The sequence below is a fragment of the Carcharodon carcharias genome, chromosome 22, assembly GCF_017639515.1.
Source record: "Carcharodon carcharias isolate sCarCar2 chromosome 22, sCarCar2.pri, whole genome shotgun sequence".
Lineage (NCBI taxonomy): Eukaryota > Metazoa > Chordata > Chondrichthyes > Lamniformes > Lamnidae > Carcharodon > Carcharodon carcharias.
Genome location: NC_054488.1, coordinates 13,931,196 through 13,947,227, shown reverse-complemented (window position 1 = coordinate 13,947,227; position 16,032 = coordinate 13,931,196).

Here is a 16,032-nt window from a genome sequence, read left to right as displayed (position 1 = left end):
ACTGAATTAGAATATAGCTACAGTAAACCATCCATTTTCACATTAATGCAAAGCCATTTGAGTGCATGGCAGCCTGAAAATAGCAGTAGACCCTGGGAGTCAGGCCTGCCAATTGACTTCCACTGTAGTCTTGCATCATTTGGAGTTTGCATTGGATTAGCAGAAATCCTGTTTGATGCATAGTTTAAATTCCTATTTATGATGCTCATTTAGAGAGCTGGTGCAGACACGATGGGCTGAATGGCCTCCTTCTGCACCGTAACAACTCTGTGATTTGACACTACAAGTGTACTGGTAGTATCATTCAGGTCTAGCAGCTAAACATGGCATTCATTAGATACAGAATAGGCTAAAATTAGTACCTTTGAGTGTACCTGCAGCTTTATTCAAAATATTGGGTTGATTTTCTAGTTTACATTAATATTATTTTAAAAGCACTCTTGTCATTGTATTACCTAACAACTTGCACTTTCTTTTTTGCATTAGGCAGCCGAAGAGTAGAAAAAAATGTCGAAATATTCCACAGAAGAAATATGCAAAATGTGCAATGCTTTGAGACACAGTTTTGTAACAAATATGAATTAGTCCTGTTCATAGAAATAAAGTTGCAACTCTAAAAATTCTTTGTTGTTATTCTTGAATGTGAACACTAATGCCTGGAGAAAAGTTGAGTTCTAAAAATACATTTATTACAAATGAAATTTTTAAAATCAAATCAAAATATTCTCTGCATTATTCTTATTTTCTTATTGCATTACTGGAACGGTCAGAATTTATAGTTTTTTATTATTCTTACAGGCCTCATTCTTGACTTTCAAATGCCACAGTACTTCACTTTCCATGTGCTGAACTCACAAAGCACAAGGTGGCGCCAACCTTTAGGAAAATCCCCTCTAAAGCTGAATGTACAAAATTCTGAGATACTCAGCAGGGACGGAGTACAATTCCTAATCCTACATTCTATAAGTGCTGTCCAAAACCCCCCACCTTGCTGACCACCAATCACACCACCAACCCACTCTCCTATTGCATCAATTGCTACAATCACCTTAAACAGGCGGGCAAATAACACCTGTACTCCATCTGGCCAATTGCTCAGCTCTGGCCTGAGGCCTGATTTTTTTTTTATTAGTTCGCTGTCTAAGGAGCCTTGGTGAGTTCCTGCAGTGCATCTTGTAGATGGTACACACTGCTGCCACTGTGCGTCAGTGGTGGAGAGAGTGAGTGTTTGTGGATGTGGTGCCAATCAAGTGGGCTGCTTTGTCTTGAAAGTTGTTGTGGGAGCTGCACTCATCCAGGCAAGTGGGGAGTATTCCATCACATTCCTGACTTGTGCCTTGTAGATGCTGGACAGGCTTTGAGGAGTCAGGAGGTGAGTTACTCGTCGCAGGATTCCTAGCTTCTGACCTGCTCTTGTAGCCACAAATATTTATATGGCTAATTCAGTTCAATGGGAACCCCCAGGATGTTGTTAGTGGGGGATTCATTGATGGTAATGCCATTGAATGTCAAGGGGCGATGGTTAGATTCTCTCTTGGTGGAGATAGTCATTGCCTGGCACTTCTGTAGCACAAATGTTATTTGTCACTTGTCAGCCCAAGGCTGGGTATTGTCGAGGTCTTGCTTCATTTGGACATGGACTGCTTCAGTATCTGAGGAGTCACGAATGGTGCTGAACATTGTGCAATTATCAGCAAACATCCCTACTTCTGACCTCATGATGGAAGGAAGGTCATTGATGAAGCAGCTGAAGATGGTTGGGCCGAGGACACTACCCTGAGGAACTCCTGCAGTGATGTCCTGGAGCTGAGGTGATTGTCCCCCAACAACCACAACCATCTTCCTTTGTGCTAGGTATGACTCCAACCAATGGAGAGTTTTCCCCCAGATTCCCATTGACTCCAGTTTTGCTAGGGCTCCTTGATGCCACACTTGGTCAAATGTGGCCTTGATGTTCTCCCAACACCCACCTTCAATCCCCAATCAGCAATTGATCCCAGCTTGTCCAAGGTCTCCCTGTCACCAATCACTCCTCCACCCCAGCAATGGTACTTTATTTCACCCCTTGAACTCCTGGCTTCTAACTGTCCACTCTCAGGAAAGCAATACCTTCCCCACGCTGCCCCCAGCGACAGCTGCATAGCACTCCGCTCCTCCCACCAACTGGACTCTGGTCATCATCGTCCTCACTCATCTGAAGTCTGCTGCTAGCGTTCCTACAGCCTGACCTTCAATGAGACTTCTCAGGTGAGCTGGCAGTTTAACAGGCAGGTCTCCTGGTTTATCGAAATGAGGCTTGTAGTCCATTATTGGGAGTGCAACAGGCTTCACCATTCAGCAAAGACACTGTGCCCTTTGCCCCTTGTGCCTGAAAATGAGCATCCCTGAATTTCTAGACCAAGGCATTATCTCTTCAGTTTGAAATGTACCATTTTTAGGGCATATTAGATAAAACAAAAATGCAAACTCTTGAAATGCGCAGCAAGTCCATAAGCACCCAAGAAAATTTAGAGTTTATTGTAAGAAAGCCAAGCCCTATATGCAACTGTACAAATTGGAGGAGGAGAGAAAACAAGTCAAGAATCAGTCTGACTCCTGAAACAAAGAAATAGTGAGTTTAATAATCTGCAAATAGTGTTGCAAAGTTAGAAAATGATGAAGTAGTACTAGATAATATATGAAGATCATGGAACAGATATATAAAATATAATGGAATAGATATCAGAGGCTGGGAATTCTGTGGAAAGTAACTCACCTCCTGACTCCTCAAAGCCTGTCCACCATCTACAAGGCACAAGCCAGGAGTGTGATGGATTGCTCTCCATTTGCCTGGATGCAGCCCCAACAACACTCAAGAAGCTTGACACCATCCAGGACAAAGCAGCTTGCTTGATTGGCACCCCATCTACCATCCTAAACAGTCACTGCCTCCACCACTGATGCACAGTGACAGCAGTGTGTACCATCTACAAGATGCAAAGTAACAACTCACCAATGTTCAATAAATAGCACCTTCCAATCCCGAGAACTCTACCACCTAGAAGGACAAGGGCAGCAGATGCATGGGAACACTATGACCTTGAAATACCTCTCCAACTCTCACACCATCCTGCTTTGGGAATACATCACCATTCCTTCAATGTCATGAAATCAAAATCCTGGAACTCCATCCCCATGTACCTACACCAGATGAACTGTGACAGTTCAAGAAGGTGGCTCACAACTACCTTCTCAAGGGCAATTAGAGATGGGCAACAAATATTGGCCTTGCCAGTGATGCTCACATCTCATGAAAGAATAAAAAACACAGATTTATGAAATTGGAAGTATGTTTGACAAATCTGTCAGCATTTACTGAAGTTGTAACTAACAGCATAGATGTAGGGAACCTATCGGATATATTTGGATTTTCAGAAAGCACTCAATAAATGTGGAGTGGGGAGGCTGATATACTCACATGGATTGAAGGTTGGTTAATTAACAGAAAAATGAGAACAGGAATAAATGAGCCATTTTCAGGTTGGCAGGTTGTAACTAATGGGGTTCTACAAGGATCAGTGTTTTGGCCTCAGCTATTTACAATCTCTATAAATTACTTAGATTAGTTGACCAATTATAATGTATCCACGTTTGCTGACAATGCAAAACCAGGTGGGAAGATATGTTGTGAGGAGGACACAAAGAGGCTACAAAAGGATATAGAGAGGTTAAGTGAATGTGCAAGGTCTTGGCAGATGGAATAAAACATGGTGAAATGATCCATTTTGGTAGGAAAAATAGAAAAATAGAATATTTTTATAGAAGGTGAAAGATTGAGTACTGTTAGTATTCAGAGCCCAAGATTCTAAGAGGGCTTGAAAAGGTGGATGTTGAGAGGTTCTTTTTCCCTGGCTGAAGAATATAGATGTAGAGGCCACAGTCTCAGGGTAATTGGACAGCCATTTCAGACTGAGATGGGGAGAAATTTCTTCATTCATGTGGCTGTGAATCTTCAGAATTCTTTACTCCAGGATGATAATGATGCTTTGTACTTGAGTATATCCAAGAGATAAATTGATAGATTTTTCGACACTAAATGATTCCAGGGATATGGAGATAGGACAGGAAGGTGCAGTTGATGAAGAAGATCAGCCATGATTTCATTGACTAGTAGAGCAGGCTTAGCCTACACTTGTTCCTATTTCTTATGTTCTTCTGTTCAAACCCACTTCACCATGTACATACTCAAATTTCAACAAAATGTGTTGGTTAAGGTACTTATTCCCTAGTCCCACACAATTAATCTTCACTTCATAAATACTTTCCTCCTTGACTATACCACTAAAGCAAATATCATACTCTAGAGCTTCTCTTCCAGACCACTTACAGAGCAATGGTTGCCCCCGTCCTTCTTCCCAACTGGAGTCCAACAGATGCTGATCCATGAACACACCTAACTTGAAAATAATAATAACGAAGAAAAATGTTTGTTAATTATGCATTAGTTCCTAGTTGGAGTGCTGTGGTAAATTCCATTCCTCGGTGTTGAGTATATTTCTACCTTCATGGAACTGGCATAATTACACTACAAACTTTCTGCTTCTTTTAGTTGGTAGGATTAAATTGTCTATCGCTCTAGGACTAAGCTAATGTGGGACAGAATAGGGAAATTTAGTCTGGATTTACCCATGTAAATGACCTTGTAGGCTTTGATACTGACACAAGTGACACAAGATTGGAATGCAATTCTCATCCCTAACACGAATCACCTTGATCAGCACTCTACTTTTTTTTAAAGCAAATTTCTTTCAGAGAAAGACTCTAAAAGTAAAGCAACATCACATTTTAACCTATTTGGGAAGCAAACTGTAATTCAAACTCAGAGATTAAAAGGAATGCTGGAAATATGAAATAAAAATAGAAAATGCTAGAATCACACATTAGACCAGTCAACATCAGAAGGAGAAAGTTTGTCTAAAATTTGAGATGGGGCTCTTCAGGTGGTAATTTTAACTTTGAACGATGGTATAAACCACACCATATTGAATAGGTCACCAGTTTTTTGCCTCATCCAATGTTCAGGGTGATTACCTGGTGGCTGATTCAGTATTAGCCACTTTATAAAATCAAGTATTGCCCATTCATCATTACCTACACATGAAACATAAACTACACCCAAAACTACCTCCCTCTTTCAGACGGTCATTATTCGGCAAAGTGTTTCCATCATCATCATTTTTTGTTTGGGATTCCAGTCCTTTGGGTCAACTACCAACTCTCAAGCTGTCTCCCAAAAAGTACCTCAAAATCGATTTCTAGTTCCCAAATTGATTCCACCCCGTTCACAAGCATTGCTGAAAACAGGCTGGGGCTATTAGTAACGAACAGACTTTCTGTTTTCCCACAGGACCCTTAGCCCAGTAACTGGTCCTGTGATGCCCCAAGGATGGCAGCGACCCAGTAACCTGGGCTACAACCTGGGGGCAGAGCTCGCAACCCGGGTGGTCATACTTGCCTTGCTTTGCGGATGCGTGGTGGCCTACCATGCCTGTGCTTTGCTGGTGCTTGTGCTCAGCGCACACCCACGTACTCAGAATGTCTTGCGAAATTGGGCATCGAATATTTCCCGCAGTCAGTCTGGTGAAAACCTTCCATCCCCTCCTCTTGTGTAACCTCTGCAGCTAATTAACATCGGGGGTATAACTTGTCTGGTGTTCTGAAGGACACAGTAAATGAAGTATGTGCAATGGAAGCATGCTGACTGGTAACAAGCTAAACTCAAAAGAGTGCGGATGTTCAGAATAAGCTGGGTGGTAGTCAATAACGTAAGGCTGCAACCTTCCAATTCTAATTACACTAGGGCCAAATTATTGTGATGACTTGATGGAGCGGACAGGTTTCAACAAGAGACAGATAAACTTTAGCACTGAGCTTTTCAGGTGCTACATGCTCAATCAGGATTCTCATCAGGAAGCCCCACCCCTCGAATTGCCCGTTCTTAGGGCTCATTGGGCGGAGCCTATTGGAACATCACGTGATAGACAGCAGGAGAGGCTATACCCACAGTTACTACATTTCCTCCCCCTTTAGTTTTTTTTACAGTTTCTATTTACAAGGAAACATTTGAGTATCCAACGACCTATACATATACACAACTTCAGGTGATTAAAGATCAAGTCTCTGAGTTGCTCACCTTATACATCTAGAGCAGTGTAGCTCTACCACTTGAGGTTCCTCAACAGGATCTGGAATTGCAGCATGAGAGAAATCATTAAAAAGTGGCAGTTCTGGGTTTGGCAACTTTACCCAGACATCAGGCATGTCCATTCTGGGTTGATCTGTCACCTCAGGAATCAATGTTTCGACGTTAATCACAGGCGGAATAGTTGGTTGTTGGAATGTCTCTGACATGAATATGGTCTATGTGCTTACAAAAGATTTTATCTTCCAATTGTACTTGGAAAGATAATGGACCAGTCTTTGAGATTTTGGTTCCAGGGACCCAACAAGTTCCACTTCTGAAATTTCGTACAAATACCGTGTCACGTACGCGGAATGTGCAAGCTTTGCTGTGCATTTCATGATTCAATTTTTGATTAATCTGATTCTGCTATACCTGCCCCTCTAAATTTGGAAACCCTAGGCTTAATTGTGTATATAGGCGGCAATTCATCAGTAGTTCAGACAGTATTGAACCTGTAGTCGAATGTGGTGTTAGATGATAACTGAGAAGAAAGTGGGAAATTTGAGTTCTAGAGCACCTACTGATAACCTTGAAAGTTTGTATAGCTTTCTCAAACCATTCGATGAGGGATGGTAAGTGGCTGTATTAATATGTCTGATTCCATTCAGGTTCATGAATTTCTGAAACTCTGTGCTGGTAAAGGCTGTACTGTTATCAGATTTCAGGTAGACCATGTATGCTAAAACAGTGACATAGCTTCTTGATAATTGCGCTCGACGTTGAAGATTTGACTTTGTATACATCCATCCATTTAGAATGTGCATCTCCGATCAGCAAAAACATAGTACCTAAGAATGGTCCTACATAATCAATATGTAGTCTAACCCAGGGTCAACCAGGCCACTCCCACAGATGTACAGGAGCTGGATCAGGCAACTTCTCTTGTTGCTGACAATGGAGACAGTTCTTGACCATTCTTTCAATGTCACTGTCAATGCCTGGCTACTAGACATAGCGTAGCACAAGCATTATCATCTTTGATATGCTTGGATGTGCACTGTGAAGCTCTGTCAATTGTGGTTCTCTATCTTGTGAAGGGATGACAGTTCTTGATCCGTACAACAAAATTCCATCTTGACAGCTTAACTCTGTATTTCTGGCATGGAATGGCCTCAAATCTTCAGATACAGGCACATTTGACCATCCTTGCAAAACAAAGTCTCTGATTTTTGACAATATTGGATCTCTGTTCATCCAGTTTCTAATTTGCTTCACACACAGGCAACGAATTCAGGAAATTCAGTAATAACAACTTCTTGTGGAACAGGAGCATATGCAATGCTACCTGGTAATGGGAGACAACTGAATGTGTCCGCATTTGCAATGTGTGAGCCAGGGTGGTACATAAAAGAATACTCATACGCCAATAATATCAGAGCCCAACATTATACTCTTGCTGAGGCTATTGGCAGAATGGCCTTATCCTCATTGAATAAACCCATTAATGGTTTATGGTCCAACACAATCGTGAAATGTTCTCCATGTGTGTACTAGTGGAATTTCTTCTCTCCGAATACCATTGATAAACCTTATTTTTTCTAGCTGGGAATAACCCTTCTTGACTGTAGAGAGGGTTCTCGAGACATAGCCAATAGGCCTTTCTGATCTATTTTCCATTCTAAATGATAACACTGCTCCAACACCATACGGAGAGGTATCACCTGTTAATATCAACTCTTCCAATGGGTCTTAGTATATCAATAAACTTGACAAATACAATTTCTTTACTTTCTCAAATGCTTCTTCCTGTTGTGAATTCTGCAAACAATGGTGATTCTTTTTTAACAACTAGTGTAATGGTGCTAATGCAGTTAATAAGTTAGGCAAGAAGCAGCTATAGTAGTTGATCGTACCCAAAAAGTACTTGAGTTCAGCTACATTGTAAGGTGAGGGCGCATCTTTTATTGCCTGAACTTCTCTTTTTTTTATTCATTCATGGGATGTTGGCTTCGCTGGCTGGGCCAGCATTTATTGCCCATCCCTAGTTGCCCTTGAGAAGGTAGTGGTGAGCTGCATTCTTGAACCACTGCAGTCCATGTGGTGTAGATACACCCACAGTGCTGTTAGGAAGGGAGTTCCAGGGTTTTGACCCAGCGACAGTGAAGGAATAGCAATATATTTCCAAGTCGAGATGGTGAGTGACTTGGAGGGGAACTTCATGGGAACCCCCATCTATCTGCTGCCCTTGTGATGGTAGTGGCCGTGAGTTTGGAAGGTGCTGCCAAAGGAGCATTGGTGCATTCCTGCAATGCATCCTGTAGATGGTACACACTGCTGCCACTGTGTATAGGTGGTGGAGGGAGTGAAGGCTTGTGGATGTGGTGCCAATCAAGCAGGCTGCTTTGTCCTGGATGGTGTCAAGCATCTTGAGCATTGTGGGAGCTGTACTCATCCAGGCAAGTGGGGTGTATTCCAATACACTCCTGAATTGTGCCTTGTAGATGGTGGACAGGCTTTGAGGAGTCAAGAGGTGAGTTACTCTTCACATGATTCCTAGACTCTGACCTGCCCTTGTAGCCACAGTATTTACATGGCTAGTGCAGTTCAGTTTCTGGTAAATGGCAACTACCAGGGTGTTGATGGTGGGGGAATCAGTGATGATAATGCCATTGAATGTCAAGGGGTGACGGTTAGACTCTCTCTTGTTGGAGGTGGTCATTGCATGATACTTGTGTGGCGTGAATGTTACTTGCCACTTGTCAACCCAAGTCTGGATATTGTCTAGGTCTTGCTACATTTGGACGTGGACTGCTTCAGTATCTGAGGAGTCGCAACTCATGCCAAACATTGTACAATCATCAACGCACATCCCCACTTCTGACCTTAAGATGGAAGGAAGGTCATTGATGAAGCAGCTGAAGATGGTTGGGCTGAGGACACTACCCTGAGGAACTGAGGAACTTCTGCTGGATGCAAACATATGTTGTCCACCCTGTGACCCAAGTAAGTAACTTCTAGCACTTGAAATGTACATTTTTCCTTCTTTAACCATATGACGGCTTCCATGAACCTTCTTAGCACCTCCTCAAAGTTGGCCAAGCATTGGTCTCACTTTACCCTGCGATCAGAACATCATCTAGGTATACTACCATTCGGGAAGTCCTTGCAAAAGACTCTCCATTGTCGTCTGCAGATAGCGCATGCAGATGATACTCCAAAGGCTAGGCCAGTGTACTCATAAAGACCCTTGTGTGTGTTAATAGTCACATATTCTCTTGACATGCTATCCAGTTCTAATTGTTGATAGCATGGTTCATGTCCAATTTTGTATGGGACTTGCGTCCAGCCAGGTTTGCTTTTAAGTCATCTATCCTTGCAATTGGGTACTTATCTAGTTTTGCTGCCTTTTTTAATGGTCAATTTATAGTCCCCATGAATTCATATGGTTTGGTCAGGCTGGAACAATGGGTGCTGCCCATTCTGAGAATTGGATACATTGGTTGATGCCCAGTTTTTCTAACTGGCACAGTTCTGCATCCACCTTCTCCAATGCATAACGCACAGGTCTGGCCTTAAAAAAAAATGTTGTCACTTGAGGATCCATATAAATCTTGGCCTGCAGGCCTTTTAACTTCATCCCGAAATACCATGTCGTATTTTCTTAGTAGTTCAGGAACTCTTCCTGTTTTAAGGTGAAATATCTCAGATCAGCCAAGCTTGATCTTCTGTAACCAGTCTCGCCCAAAAACACTGGGTTCTTCTCCTTTCACTATGGTTACAGGCAGCACTATTGCCTGTAGGACACTGGTACTGTGGTGATGTCTTTTTACCTGAATAGATTCTCCATTGTATGTCTTTAATTTAGCTGTTGTCCGCTCTACGTTTACTGGCTTTCTACCTTCATTAAGATATTTGAAAGTGTGCTCTCCCACCACTATAGTTGAGGCAGGGAATAAATGTCAATGTTGGCAGTTTCAGGCTCTTGTACTCTTTAACTTAATCATGTTGGTTTGCTGCTTTACGGACAATTTCGACTTTGCCCTGCATTGCCTTGCTTCATGACCTTTCTAATGGCAGTAATGGCATTCTGCCTTCTTAAATTTACAGGTGTCCGATCTGTGGTCATCTATAACCACATCCACATCTATAACAATTCACTCTTGGAGTCACTGCTGAAGTGTTTCTGCTCTGCCCCTTCATGTTTCCACCAGCAGACATTGCATCTCACTTCGATGCTGTGGGTCTGGTTTTCGTGCCACGCTCAGCAGCAGGTTCCTGCCCCACATGAAGAAGGGCGCCATGCTGTATGTGTTGCCAAGCAGTGCTTTCCATGGTGAGGGAGATTCCCCAGGCACGCTTAAAGTCAGTGTCGACCTTGGTGAGTAAACAGCGCTGAATGGTGTCGAACTGAGCTCCACAAACTAACTGGTCTCGTGGAAAATCATTTAACATGTCCTGAAGTCGCAGCTTCTGTCAACTGCTTTAGGTTCACTACAAAGGTTGCGATGGACTCTCCCGGAGCCCTAACTCTGGAATTAAACTTAAAACGTTGCGTTGTCACGATGGCTTCAGCCAGAAGTGCTTTCTCACGTGGTCCACCAATTTATTAAAGGACTTAGAATTGGGCGCGCTCGAGACCATCAGATTGTGGATGAGATTGTTTGTCTTACTGCCACATACACTCAAAAGGATGGCTTTCTGCTTTTCCTCCACAGTAATTTCGTTCGTTACGAAATAAAACCCAAGGCAGTCTACAGTCTCCCATAGTTGCATCACCAAGGATCAATTCTGCTGAGAGATGCATGACTGGTGAGCAGTATTTTCTTTCTCTCAATATTCGACGAACTTACGGTAACCAGGTGATCTACAACGTCAGAGCTATTTTACTCGTCGCCAAATGTAATGACTTGACGGAGCTGACAGGTGTCAACAAGAGACAGATAAACCTTATTACAGAGAGCTTTTCAGGTGCGAAATGCTCGATCAGGACTCTCATCAGGAAGCCCCACACCCTGGATCACCTGCCCCTAGGGTTCATTGATTGGATCCTCCCGGAATGTCACTTGACCCCTGATAGACAGCAAAAGAGGCTATACCCACAGTTGCTACAAATAGATAAACCCCAAAACAGGCATGGGGATTAACCCGCAATTATTGATTATGTTGCAGGCAAGGCATTAAGTTTGTGCTGCCTTCTGTTTTAAATTATTGCTGGCACAGCCAGCACTAGCACCACCCACTGTTGTGTTTTTTGCCTTGGAGATATGCGGAAATGGCACAGCAGGTTGTGTGTGTGCAGGGCTTTTATTCAATGCTTTAAAATATCTTCCCTCATGCTAGAGCCATTCAGGCAGAACCTCTTCAGGCTTTTGTGAAAGGCAAGGACACATGGATGTCAGACATTAAGGTTATACACAAGGCTGATTATTTTAATTTTAAATACATTATTAAATCTGGATTAAACTGGATCCAGTTATTAAACTGGATTTAGATTTTCATTTCCTGTGAGGTTTTTTGTTGTTAGTGTTACGACATGGCTGATGATGTGTGCGAGGCAGACCAAATCCACAAGGAAAGCTTGGTCACGCTATCACGATGGTTTTGCAATTTGTGTTTTCTATAAGAAGATGTGTGCACTGAATTCAGAAGTAATGTGTCCACCAAGATCTTTAGGGATTTAAAAAATTAAATTAAAATAGTTATTAACAAAAGCTAAAACATCTCAAGCACATATATAAGACTACAATTACTCACTACTATAATAACTCCTAAAATTCCTAATTAACCTGACCTCCAGTTACAACCTCTTTAACGCAATGGTCCAAGATAGATTTTAGATTTAAAACAGAACCAGCAAGTTAACACAGTACTCACTTGACAGTGAAATTCCAAATGGCTTTTGTCCAACTTCAGTTTTGTTGAATAGCAGACTTATGCACAAATGGCTGGAAGCTTCATTAAGGCTATTTCATATATTCCTGTTAGATCCTTTATGGCCTTCTTTCCACACAACCTGTCATTCTCCTTTATATATGTTTCTCTCTTTTAAATATGTAAATTCTATCATTCCTTATGTCTTTGAAACTGTTTCTTCCTTATAACATAAAAATTTTCATGTTGCCAATATTTTCAGTGACCTTTGGTAAAACTAAACATACTCCTTAGCCCTGCCTACCTGGCTAGTTGTGAAGAGACTAAGATCCCCTTGAAATCCAAATCATCTCTTCATTTATCTAAATTTGCAAATTCCCTTCACACCTTACATGCTAAGCCAGCATCCATGTTTACACATTAGTATGTCAAGCCCCTGGCTTCTTTTGATGATTTCAAGCTTGCACTCAAAATGTAATTAAATCATCCATACTTACCCCCATAAACCTACTTCACAATAAACCAGAAAAATATTATGGAAATGACTATACTTTCATCACATTAAATAGTCAGTGATGGAGGAAAGGTATGGAGTGTAGGATTTGGTGAATGGGGAGGTGAAGTTAAGGTTACTGGTATCACTAATGAATAGCTTGATCGCACAGAGCCCAGGCAGAAAGAGGCTGTCTATGTTGTCTTTCTTCATCTTCCTCCTTTCCTTCATGCTCATAATGCTCAGCTTTTCACCAGATACATAGGTGGCAAGGACTGTTCTCTCATACAGCCACTGAATCAATTGTGACTACTGGCAAAATAACAGACATGAAATTGCATGATATGCTACCTATGGTCACATGCCAGCTGCACATTGAGGAAATTGAGTGCCTTTTGGCTGATGAAAACAGCCCAGTTCACATGAAGAGCATGCAAGGCAAGTTGAGTACACTCAGTGTTACCCTGCATCATGAAGAAACCTGAGTCCAAGCAACCTTTATGATCACTCCACTGTTTATCTCTGATGAGAGTATGAAATGAATGGATCTTTCCCTGTATATAGAGCTTCAGTGACCTCCCATTGTACTTTGACCAATTCACTTGACTTGTGCTGTAACTCAAATAGTTTTCATCACTATTAGATGCTGAGTATGAGCCTTATAGCATAAGGTGTTATTCTGGCCAAAGGGTGAACACAGGATTAAATGGGCACTGTGCTAATATGACTAGCTTGTTTAAAAGCCTGGATTTAGCACATAATTCTGGTGTTAATTTCTGATGACCACAATTTAAACATGTCTGGAAGAGCTAAATATATACCTGCACATTTAGCACTCAAACTTATATTTTTGAATGTATTCTCAAACCAAGGTAGGCAAAACTGAAAATTACAACTTTTTTTTTTAGTGACCTCAATGTGTTGTCACTACCAAACCTAAAGCAAGAAGCTCCTCCACTTCTCACAAATCTTCACTATTTAGCACATTAGATAACATTTTAACCAAAAGCAAAATATTATGGTTGAAATCTGAAATAAAAACAGAAAATGCTGGAAATACTCAGTAGGTCTAGCAGCATCTGTGGAGCAAGAAACATGAGTCATCGAGAGGAATTTTACAGCCCTGTCACTGCAGGACGGGGTCAGAAAATGTGGCGGGCTGTTCGAAAGTCCATTGACTTCGGCAGGACCATAAAATCCCACCGGTGGGAGGAGCTGTAAAGTTTCACTCATATTTCAGGTCTGTGACCTTTGAACTGTGACCTGATTGTAAAGTCACAGCCCTGGAATGTTAATTCTGTTTTTTTTTCCCCCACAGATGCTGCCAGACCTGTTGCGTGTTTTCAGCATTTTCAGATTTATTTAACATTTTAATCAATCTTCCATCGAAGTGCAAGCACTCCCTGGCACAATCCAGTTGAAAGAATCCATGACTAATGCATTCATCATAGGCCTAAAGCTCCTTGTGATCAGTACAATTCATTTGGATTCATCACTATTTTTATCTGCTGCCTCAGAATTCTTTGTGCCATTTTGAGGACCATGTCACTCCACTTTGGGCAGTTCATCACAATGATATTTTGAATCACACCTGAAGCTTGGGCATTCATTTGCCTATTGTTGCTGTTTCAATTCTGTCTTCTGCTGTAATAGTCATTTCCACTATAGGCACTTTCTTCCTCATTCTGCCTGTCTTTAACCCTTCCATCGTACTGCGTCCAATATTTTAAAATCCGGCAATTGTCACGTTTTCCATTCTTTGTGCCATCACAAAATGTCCCATTTGTTCCATAAAGACTGCAGGAAATCACTGTTTCTCCAGGAATTTTTTTTCAAGGCAGCAGATATCCAATATAATAGGGAGTCCCTCTCCAAGAACTAAACGCCAGTTAGGACCAGAAGTCTGTCCATATGTGGCAACTTAGCATAGTCCAGCAATTTAATCACTAGGACTGAACCAGGGATCTCTTTTATATAGTCTGTTGAAGTCCATTATGTATTCTTCCATTGGATAGCCATTTGTTTTTCAAATTGTACAAAGTCAGACCATACCTCATAGGCATTTAATAAGTCATCTATCTTGTAAATTTCATCCAATAATTCCAATAGAAGTTTCAAACATTCATCAATACTCAACTGTCGGGCATCCAGCTGACAAAATACTTTATTTCTGATTATATTTCTGGTAAGAAGCAATAGTGCCAAGGCCAGATCTTGTTTCCTCTTTGTAGGGACGTAAAATGTGTCCACATATCCACGTGATTCTTCCATTGTCACATTGTTCAATCTCCAAGAACATCAGAGAGTAATCAAGACCCAACAAGTTACACATGGTTTCTGTCATTTTTCACATTGGCTACTGGATTGTTTTAAAAAGCTTTCCACCTTCATCTGTAGGCAACCATTCTCTGCTACCATGTTATTCCAGAGTGCCCTCAGGTAAACAATAGAATTGCAGCTGATTTTTATTCATTCTTAAATTTATAACAGAGTGAAACATTGCAAGCATTCACCTCAAAACTCAACACACCAGAGTTTCAGTAAGTGTCTCTTTGTATGTAATCAAGTGAAAGCCCAATTAATGCTCATCACCTGAATACAATTAAACACAGTCAATATACAAATAAACCCCACCAAAATTCCCTATTTCATTTTGGAAACATTACTTGCCACCACTCCTACCTCCCTCAGTGTTGTCAAAACTCTAACTTGTACATTTACCATCTCAAGGCAGCAAGTTATGATCAGGAGTGCACTGCCTGAGAAAATGACAGAAGCAGATTTAATAGTAATTTCCAAAAGAGAATTGGACATATACTTGAAAAGGAAGTATTTGCAGGGTAACAGGAAAAAAAACAAGCAAGTGGGACTACTTGGATAATTCTTTTAACAAGCTGACACAGGCACAATTTGCTGAATTGCCACCTTCTGTACTGGATAATTCTATATTTAACACTAAATTAAGAACATTTACTTTTTGATTGGACACATAACACAATATTTGCCTCAAGACAATTTAATCCTGTTAAATATTAAACCTACATTCATTTTCTAGACTTACACGAGGAGTGATCATTTGGGGAAGTTTGAGGAGGGCAAGATCAACAAGAGCATCAAGTGCCTAAGGTGCCAAATCCCAGCTGACAGAATCATAGGACCTTACTATTTTGTTATGAAGCAGATCATTTGGCCCACTGCAACTATAGTGGTGAAGGAGGAGAGCTGCACTAGCTGCTTTTGACTTTTCTACGTCTCATTGGGCAATTATGGCAACATTCCCTGCTGGAATGAAATTGGTTAACTGAGCATTTAACCTGACAATCTTAACTATTTAACTCAGCTATTCACTGGATAAATAGCTGTGTTGTTAAGGAACCTTAACCATATACCTTACCAACAGTTATATTTATTGTATTTAAGAATAAAATATTAACAACACATATGAGAATATAATAGGCTTACATACCAATTTGACTTTTAATATACTGATCACATATTGGATCTT